Source organism: Protopterus annectens, chromosome 17.part0 (genome assembly GCF_019279795.1).
Source record: "Protopterus annectens isolate FY-2018-M chromosome 17.part0, PAN1.0, whole genome shotgun sequence".
NCBI lineage: Eukaryota > Metazoa > Chordata > Ceratodontiformes > Protopteridae > Protopterus > Protopterus annectens.
Window position 1 is genome coordinate 465,590,397 of NC_056751.1, and position 7,892 is coordinate 465,598,288.

At 48.1% G+C, this 7,892-nt stretch overlaps 1 pseudogene; it reads left to right on the forward strand.

Annotated features, from left to right (window-relative positions):
* Positions 1-1,733: 1,733 nt before the first annotated feature.
* Positions 1,734-5,383, forward strand: LOC122791883 (annotated as a pseudogene).
* Positions 5,384-7,892: the final 2,509 nt, after the last annotated feature.

Consider the following 7,892-nt stretch of genomic DNA (forward strand, 5'->3'; position numbering starts at 1 on the left):
ACTCTATAATGGGTCTAATGAGTGCTGAGATGAGGGGAACAATGACATCTTTCTTCCTGGATGAGTACCCTGTTGTGATGAGGTGTGCCACATAGAAGGATTTCCTGACTACTGTGGAGATGTGATTATCAAAGGAGAGACTACTGTCCACCTGGGTCCCAATGTCTCTTATCACACATTTGGTATTAAGTAGACTGCCGTTTATGTGGTAATTCATGGGTATAGAGTTTTTACCAAAGGGGATGACAATGCACTTTTGGCATTGAGCTTGAGGCCATGCCTCTGACACCAGGCATCTGTTTCAGTGAGGCCCTCCTGTAGGATGTCCACATCATTTGGGGACTTGACTATGGCTCCTAGTTTGCAGTCATCTGTGAACTTCATTAGCCAGAGGCCTTCTGTGTTAGCCTGTATATCAGATAAGTAGATACCAGACAGGAGAGGTCCCAGGACTGAACTCTGTGGTACTCCACTTGTCACTGATTTGAGGTCAGATTTGGAGTCTGCAACTTTTACAGTGTGGGTTCTGTCAGTGAGCCAGTTGGCAACCCATCTTGTGACATAAGGATTTATACCTAGTTTAGTGAATTTAGCTATAATTCCAGAATGGGGCATGATGTCAAAAGCCTTGGCGAGCTCAAGATAGGCTGTGTGAACCACCTTACCCTCATCTACGGTTTTGGTGACTGCCTCAAAGAAGTCAATCAGGTTCAGAAGGCATGATCTGCCTTTCACAAACCTGAACTGGGTGGGGTCCAGAGTTTGGAGGTTACCAATTTCTTTGTTTATGAGTTCCATGATGATACGTTCCATGGCCTTGTAGACCAGGCTCATCAGCCTAATAGGGAGATAGTTCCCAGTGTCAGTGGTGGCTCCCCCTTTGTGGAGTGAGATAACTGTTGCTGTGCACCATTCAGTGGGCACAAAGCCTGACATGAGACTATGATTGTACATGGTGCTTAGGTGGGAAGCCATTTTTTTCTGAAGTTCATGTAAAACCAGCCTGGGATGTTGTCCGGTCCCACGGATGCTGTGTTTTTGGTTTTAGAGAATGCAGCTTTTACCTGCATAGGTGTGATTACAGGGATTCTGCATTCTTCCTGTATAGATATGAGCCCTTTAGGGGGTGTGGGGGGGGGTAAAGTTAGCATTGAACCTATCTGCCAGGATGTTGCCAATGTCAGTTGGTTCAGTAATTTTCGTGCCGTCGTGCTGTAACTCAAAACAGATCTGGGTGTTGCCAGTGAGATTTCTGACATAGCTATAGAATGCTTTGTGGTTGCCCTTAGAATCAGTGGCAATTTTGTTTTCATAGCTAGCTTTGGAGGATCCTATAAGGGATCTCAACTTCTTACTGAGGCTGACCAGGGAGCTCCTCCACTCATGGGATTTTACTCTCTTTTGCAACAGTTTCTTCCTTCTGTTGTAGAGTTCGTTTATGGCAGGGGACCACCTGACTTGTTTCCTTTTTTTGAAGGACAGTGTCTTGGTTCTGTTTGGGATAGCATGATCCATGCACTCATGTAAGTTCTTATAGAGTGCATTTTTGTAGGATTCAATGTCGTAACTGTATTGTCCATCTGCCTGGTTGTCATGAAGTTTGCCACTTCCGTCTTAAGAAGCATGAAGTTGGCCTTGGGAGAAAATGTAGTGAATTACACTTAATACATAATGATCATAATTAAAAAGTCCCTCTCTGTTCCCCCAATAACACCATGACCATGCTCGGAATGCAACCTTGGATCAAACATGGCACCCCGCCAAATTTAAGCATATTACTTAGCGGAGGAAAAGAAACTAATGAGGATTCCCTCAGTATTGGTGAGTGAAGAGGGAAGAGCCCAGTGTTGAATCCCCTGGTGACAGATGTAGGGAAATGTGGCATAAGGAAGTCTGTCTCTCTGGCACCACCCAGAGGGCCTAATTCCTTGCGATCAAGGTTAAGCCCACAGATGGTGTGAGGCCAGTAGAGGCCCACAGTGCACCAGGATCAGGTCTTCTCAGAGTCAGGTTGTTTATGAAAGTAGCCCAAATGTGGTGGTAAACTCCATCTAAGTCTAAGCACCAGCATGAGATGGATAGAGGACAAGTACCATAAGGAAAAGTTGAAAAAAACTTTAAAGAGAGAGTTCAAGAGGGCATGAAACCATTCAGAGGTAAATGGGTGGAATCTGCATGCTCCACCTGGAGGATTCAACTCAGCATTGGTGTCATCTGCCCAGGTAGGCAAATCCTTCTCTGGGGGGGTGTGGGAGACCAGCCTTTGGCATGCCAACCACTGCTGGGTTCACTTCCTCTGTGGTGGTGCACCACAACTGGCTCCAGGGAGTGTTACAGCCCATGGAAGCAGCTCTTTCCATGCCAAAGGATCATGGGAGACAGCTGCTGCTGCACTCACCATGTCCTGCCACCAGGCCGGCAGGCTTACCTTGGGGGCCTGGGTCCATGGTGATGTCATTTACCCACCCACCTCATCTTAAAACACAGACCAAGGAGTCTATTACGTGCGTGAGTCTGTGGGTGGGCAGGAGACCCCAGTGGCACAATGAAAGTGAGAGATGGTGTATGCTGTCCAAGGCAGGATCTCCCTGGCCTATAAGAGGGGCTCAACCATTAGCTCATCTCACCTGTCCTGTTGGGGAGGTGGAGCATGACCATACCTGGTGGGATAAGAAAGATGGTGAACTCTGCCTGAGCAGGGCAAAACCAGAGGAAACACTGGTGGAGGTCCATAGTGATTCTGACATGCTAATTAGTCATCCAACCTCAGTATAGGGGTGAAAGACTAATTAAGCCATCTAGTAGTTGGTTCCCTTTATAGTTTCCCTCAGGATAGCTGGTACTCTGTGGATAGTTTTATCTGGTAAAGTGAATGATTAGAGGCGTTGGAGACAAAATGATCTCAATCTATTCTCAAACTTTAAATGGATGGGAAGCCCAACTCAGTATTTTGGAGCCAGGTGTGGAATGCAAACACCTAGTGGACCACTTTTGGTAAGCAGAACTGGCACTGCAGGATAAACCAAACACTGAGGCATCCAATGCCAATGCTCATCAAATGCCAGAAAATGTGTCAGTTGATATAAACAGCAGGACAGTGCCCACAGACATAGGAATATTCTAAGGAGTGTGCTCACCTGCTGAATCAGCTAGCCCTGAAAATGGATGCCACTGGAGCATTGGGCCCATACCTGGCCATTGCCAGAGCTAGGATCTGAGGGGGCTATGCTATGATGAGTAGAAGGGCCTCTGCTGTGGCACAGAAGCCAAGGCCAAGGGGCTGAGTGGAAGCACTGCAGGTGCAGATCTTGGTGGTAGTAGCAAATATTCAAATGAGAGCTTTGAAGGCCGAACTGGAGAAGAGTTCCATGGGAATAGCAGTTCGACATGGGTCAGTCAGTCCTGAGTGATAGGCGAGCATCATTCTGAAGGAACGGGTGATAGTCTCCATCGCCCTTGGCTTATTGAAAGGTAGTTGATCTCAGATCCCCAAATGTGGAGCAGCAGAGGTGGGTACCTTGCAACATCTACTGCAGTGATGCAAACAAACCTGAAAAACTGGTGGGGTCCCTGAGAGAGTTCCCTTCTCTTTGTGAAGGGCAGGGTACCCTGGAATGGTTTCACCGAGTTCACCCAGCCAGAGGAGTCTGCACCCTGGACAGTGCCACAAGTGCTGTGTCTTCAGATGAGCTCTCACTGGCCCTTGAAAATTTGGAGGAAAGGGTGTATGCCTCTTGCCAGGGTGTACCCATATCCACAGCAGGTCTCCAAGGTGAACAGTCTATGGTATGTTAGAACAATGTAGGTAAAGGAAGTTATCAAGCCATATCCATAAGTTCTGGATGAGGAGTGTCTCTAAAGGCTGGGTTCATTGGGCTCACCCATGAAGCATGGTTGTGTGTGTGCCATAGCTGGATGAGGTTTAGCCAACCTCATGGTGCTCCCCCAAGGGTGGCTGGGGGACAGTAGCAGAGGCTGTGGACATGCGCCGGGCCCTTAATGTGGATCACCCAGGCTGTGTTGGGTACTGATCCCAACTGGCATCTCACATCATCCTGCAGCTGACTTAGAATGGGTGCAAACCAGGGGAATCTATGTGTTTAATTATAACAAAGCATCACTAAGGCCTGAGGCAGGTGTTGACAGGATGTGATTTCTGCCTAATTGTCTGAATGTCAAAGTGAAGAAATTCAATGAAGTGCAGGTAAATGGCAGGAGTAACTATGACTCTGTTAAAATAGCCAATTAAGCCAAATGCTTCATCATTTAATTAGTGACACAAATGAATGGATGAACATGATTCTCACTGTCCCTAGTTACTATCTATTGAAGCCACAGCCAAGGGAATGGGCTTGGCCGAATCAGCAGGGAAGGCAGACCCTGTTCAACTTGACTGTATTCTAACACTGTGAAGTGACATGAGAGGTGTAGAATAAGTGGGAGGCCTCAACCACTGGGGAAATACCATTAATCTTATTGTTTTTTCACTTACCCAGTAAGGAAGGGGGTGAGTCCCACTGGGGTTCTCATTTTTGGCTCCAAACACCCAGGCATCAGGGCACGACCTGCTCTGGGGACAGTGTCAGGTGGGTTGTTTGACTGTAGAGGCACACTTGTCAAAGAGTAATGCAGGTGTCCTAAGGTGAGCTCAGTGAGGACAGAAACCTCTCATGGAGCAGAAGGGCAAAAACTCACTTGATCTTGATTTTTAGTATGAATACAAACTGTGAAAGTGGGGTCTCATGATACTACTGGCTTCTTGTGTCTTAAGCAGAAGGTGTCAGAAAAGTTACCACAGGGATAACTGGCTTGTGTGGCCAAGCATTCAGTGTGAAATCACTTTATGATCCTTCAGTGACAGCTTTTCTTATCATTGTGAAGCAGAATTCATCAAGCATAGGATTGCTCACCCACTAATGGGAAAAATGAGCTAGTTTAGATAGTTGTGAGACAGGTTAGTTTTACCCTAGTGATGATGTGTTGTAGCATTAGTAATCCTGCTCAGTATGAGAGGAACTGCACATTTAAAAATTTGGTCTATGTGCTTGGTCAAGGAGGCAATAGTGGGAAGCTTCCATCTGTGAGATTATGACTGAACACCTCTAAGTCAGAATTCCACCTAAATGTAACGATACCACAGGCCGTGGATTTCCAGTTGGCCAGGGATAGCCGGCCACAAGGTTGGCAAGGAGAGACATTCTTCACTGGGTCAGAGTGCAGATGGAAGGCGGCCATATGTTTCCAGCAGTGCACCACATGATCATAGGGAATTGGGTGCTAAATCATGCATAGACAGCCTGATTCTTGGTCAGGGTTTCATATGTAGCAGAGCAGCAAAAAGCTATGGTCTGTTGAAGGTCAGCCCTCAAGCCAAGCTCTGGTTGTGGGTGGAGGGGCTGGCTCTGCCTAATCACAGGGAGTGGGAACCATGCTCAGTTAACCTACCCTGTGCCTCCTGCACTGCCAGTCCAGATCACCAGCAGAACTTTAATTGACAGTGGTGGGAGAGTCCAGTTGGTGCTGAGACCTCCTGTGCAGGCAGAAATCCCCCCGGTTATTCTCCATTAACTCTCTGGTACCTTTGTTCAGATAGCTGAAATGCATCTAATGCAGATGGGAATAAGGATTGAGGACCCAAGCTTAAGTATCATCCCCAGCTGGTGACCCCCCACAATTGTGGACAGAGCTGTGGCTCCCAGGACAGTGAGTCGGTGCTCCAGGAAGGGGCTGAGCCAATGCCTCAAGTTAGAGGAGGGCCTCAGAGTATCTTGGACCCATGTCAGGCCAGGGAGACTTGGCCATCTACTCAGATGAGATGAAGGCCATCCAGGGAAGCCAGTTCTGGGATCCCATGTCCCAAGGACCCCAGTAAAATGGAGATAGGGCTGTTGGAGCATCTCAGACCCAGAGACAGCCAATGGACTCTTCCATCTATACAAATGAGCCAAGGGCTGCCCTGGGAAACCATTTCTGAGATCCTGTCCCTCAGGCCCTCAGCAAAGTGGAGAGAGGATCATCAGAGTATCTCAGACCCAGGGACAACCAGGGGACTTGGGTTGACCTGTTCTTCAACCATGGGGGAGAAACCATTCTGTGAACTTCTTTATCTCAGATGCAAGGGGTTGCAAGTCAGGAGGTTTGACACAATGCATGTTCATTGGACTCTATTTCTGTGGAAGAGAGAGATGGAGGCACTCCGTGAGGGGTGAGGGATATGGGGATGTGAGGACCCACGGCCATTCCCCTGTGAGGTGCAAAGTTCTAGTTGCAGGACAGAGGGGAGAACCAATGTGATGGAAGTTCCAAATGAGAGCCTGTCTGATAACTTGTGGCTGAGCAGAGTTCCATGAGGCTGAAGAAGATCAGAGGGAAGGTCCCCTAAGATGTTCTGGGGGACAAATGATCTGACATGATTAGGCAGCCTGCAGGAGATGAAGAAGCATGAGTGACCCTGACAGGGGAACATAGCTGGAGAAGGAGTGCTGGACAGAAGTGGAGGCTTGGATTGGGTCCAGCCCCATGGAAGCCCAGAAGAGAGTGTGAGGCAGAAGGCAGCCAGGCTGGGAGAGCTGCAGCCCATGGTGAGGGGCATCTGGCCATGCTCCTGGACTCAAGGGTGTCTGATGCAGACAGGGCCACATGGCTAGGGGTGCTGGTCTCAAAAAATTACAAAGTCCCACACAAGGCCCTGAATCGTTAAGTCAGGGAGATTCAGAAGTCCGTATGAGAGTGGATCTGCCCCTTGGTGGCCGCGGAGAGTTTCACATGGCCAGGCAGGATAAGAGGGAAGGTACTTTGAGAGGCACTGAGGCATGAATAATCCAACATGATTAGGCAACCTGCAGGAGATGTAGAATCTGTGGGGGCACTGATCAGGGATAACAGCCAGGGAAGGAGGCTTCTTGCTCGGGTTAAAGGGAGCACAAGAGTGGTTGCCCAGATTGAAGTCCATAAAGGAGAGTGAGGCAAATGGCAGTGGGTCCATGAGAGCTCCTGCCTGGATAAGCAGAATGTGACTGAGCCCCTCTAGTGGATGGAAGTCCAGATAGGACCACCAAGCAGATGGCAGAAGGTCTTGCTTGAGTGAGGGGTGTCTGGCTGTGCCTCCTGAACCTGAGGTCAGGGGTATCCTGACATGGTCAGGAAGTAGACAGGGTTGAGATAGGGCTACCTGTATTGGGGTGCCAGACACAAAAAATTACAAAGCCCATGTGAGGCTGTGGATTGGTAATTCAGGGGATTCAGAATTCCATGTATGAGTGGATCTGCCCCTTGGAGGCAAGTTCCACAGGACCAGTCTCATCTTGTGGGTCTGCTTCCTTGAAGGAATAGAGGGCACTCACTGTCTGGCATTATTAGGAGCATCCATCAAAGACCAGTTCCCAGCCCCAGAGTGCATTCTCCCAGGTCTCTATACAGGGTTAAGGCACCTCCATCAGGCCTCATACTCTTCAACCCAGTTGGGAGAGGCCACTGCATCTGAGGATGGAGAGGTACAGCTGTTAGAGGGAATGTTGGAAGGCCACCATGGCATGGGTCTCTAGGTCACCATTCACATGTCAGGATTCTCTGCATATTTAGTGACGTGTGAACACCTTTCTGTTATTTTGCCAATGTCTCAGGTTAATAGTGTGAATATTTTAAAAGTGTTCCTGACTATTTCCTGGATTTGTCCCTGACTGATTTAGAGCTATAGTATAAGACCCATAAGTGTGAATCCTGCAACTATAAAAAAATAAATAAGTGTGAATTTCACAGAATGAGAGCGAATCACAAAGCACACTGTAATAATGTTATTAAATTGCTTTTGCAGGGGTGCTTCACCCTCCTCACTTCATATGTGGGACCATGCTTCTCACACCTCTAATACTTCATATTCTAAGTTCACTGTA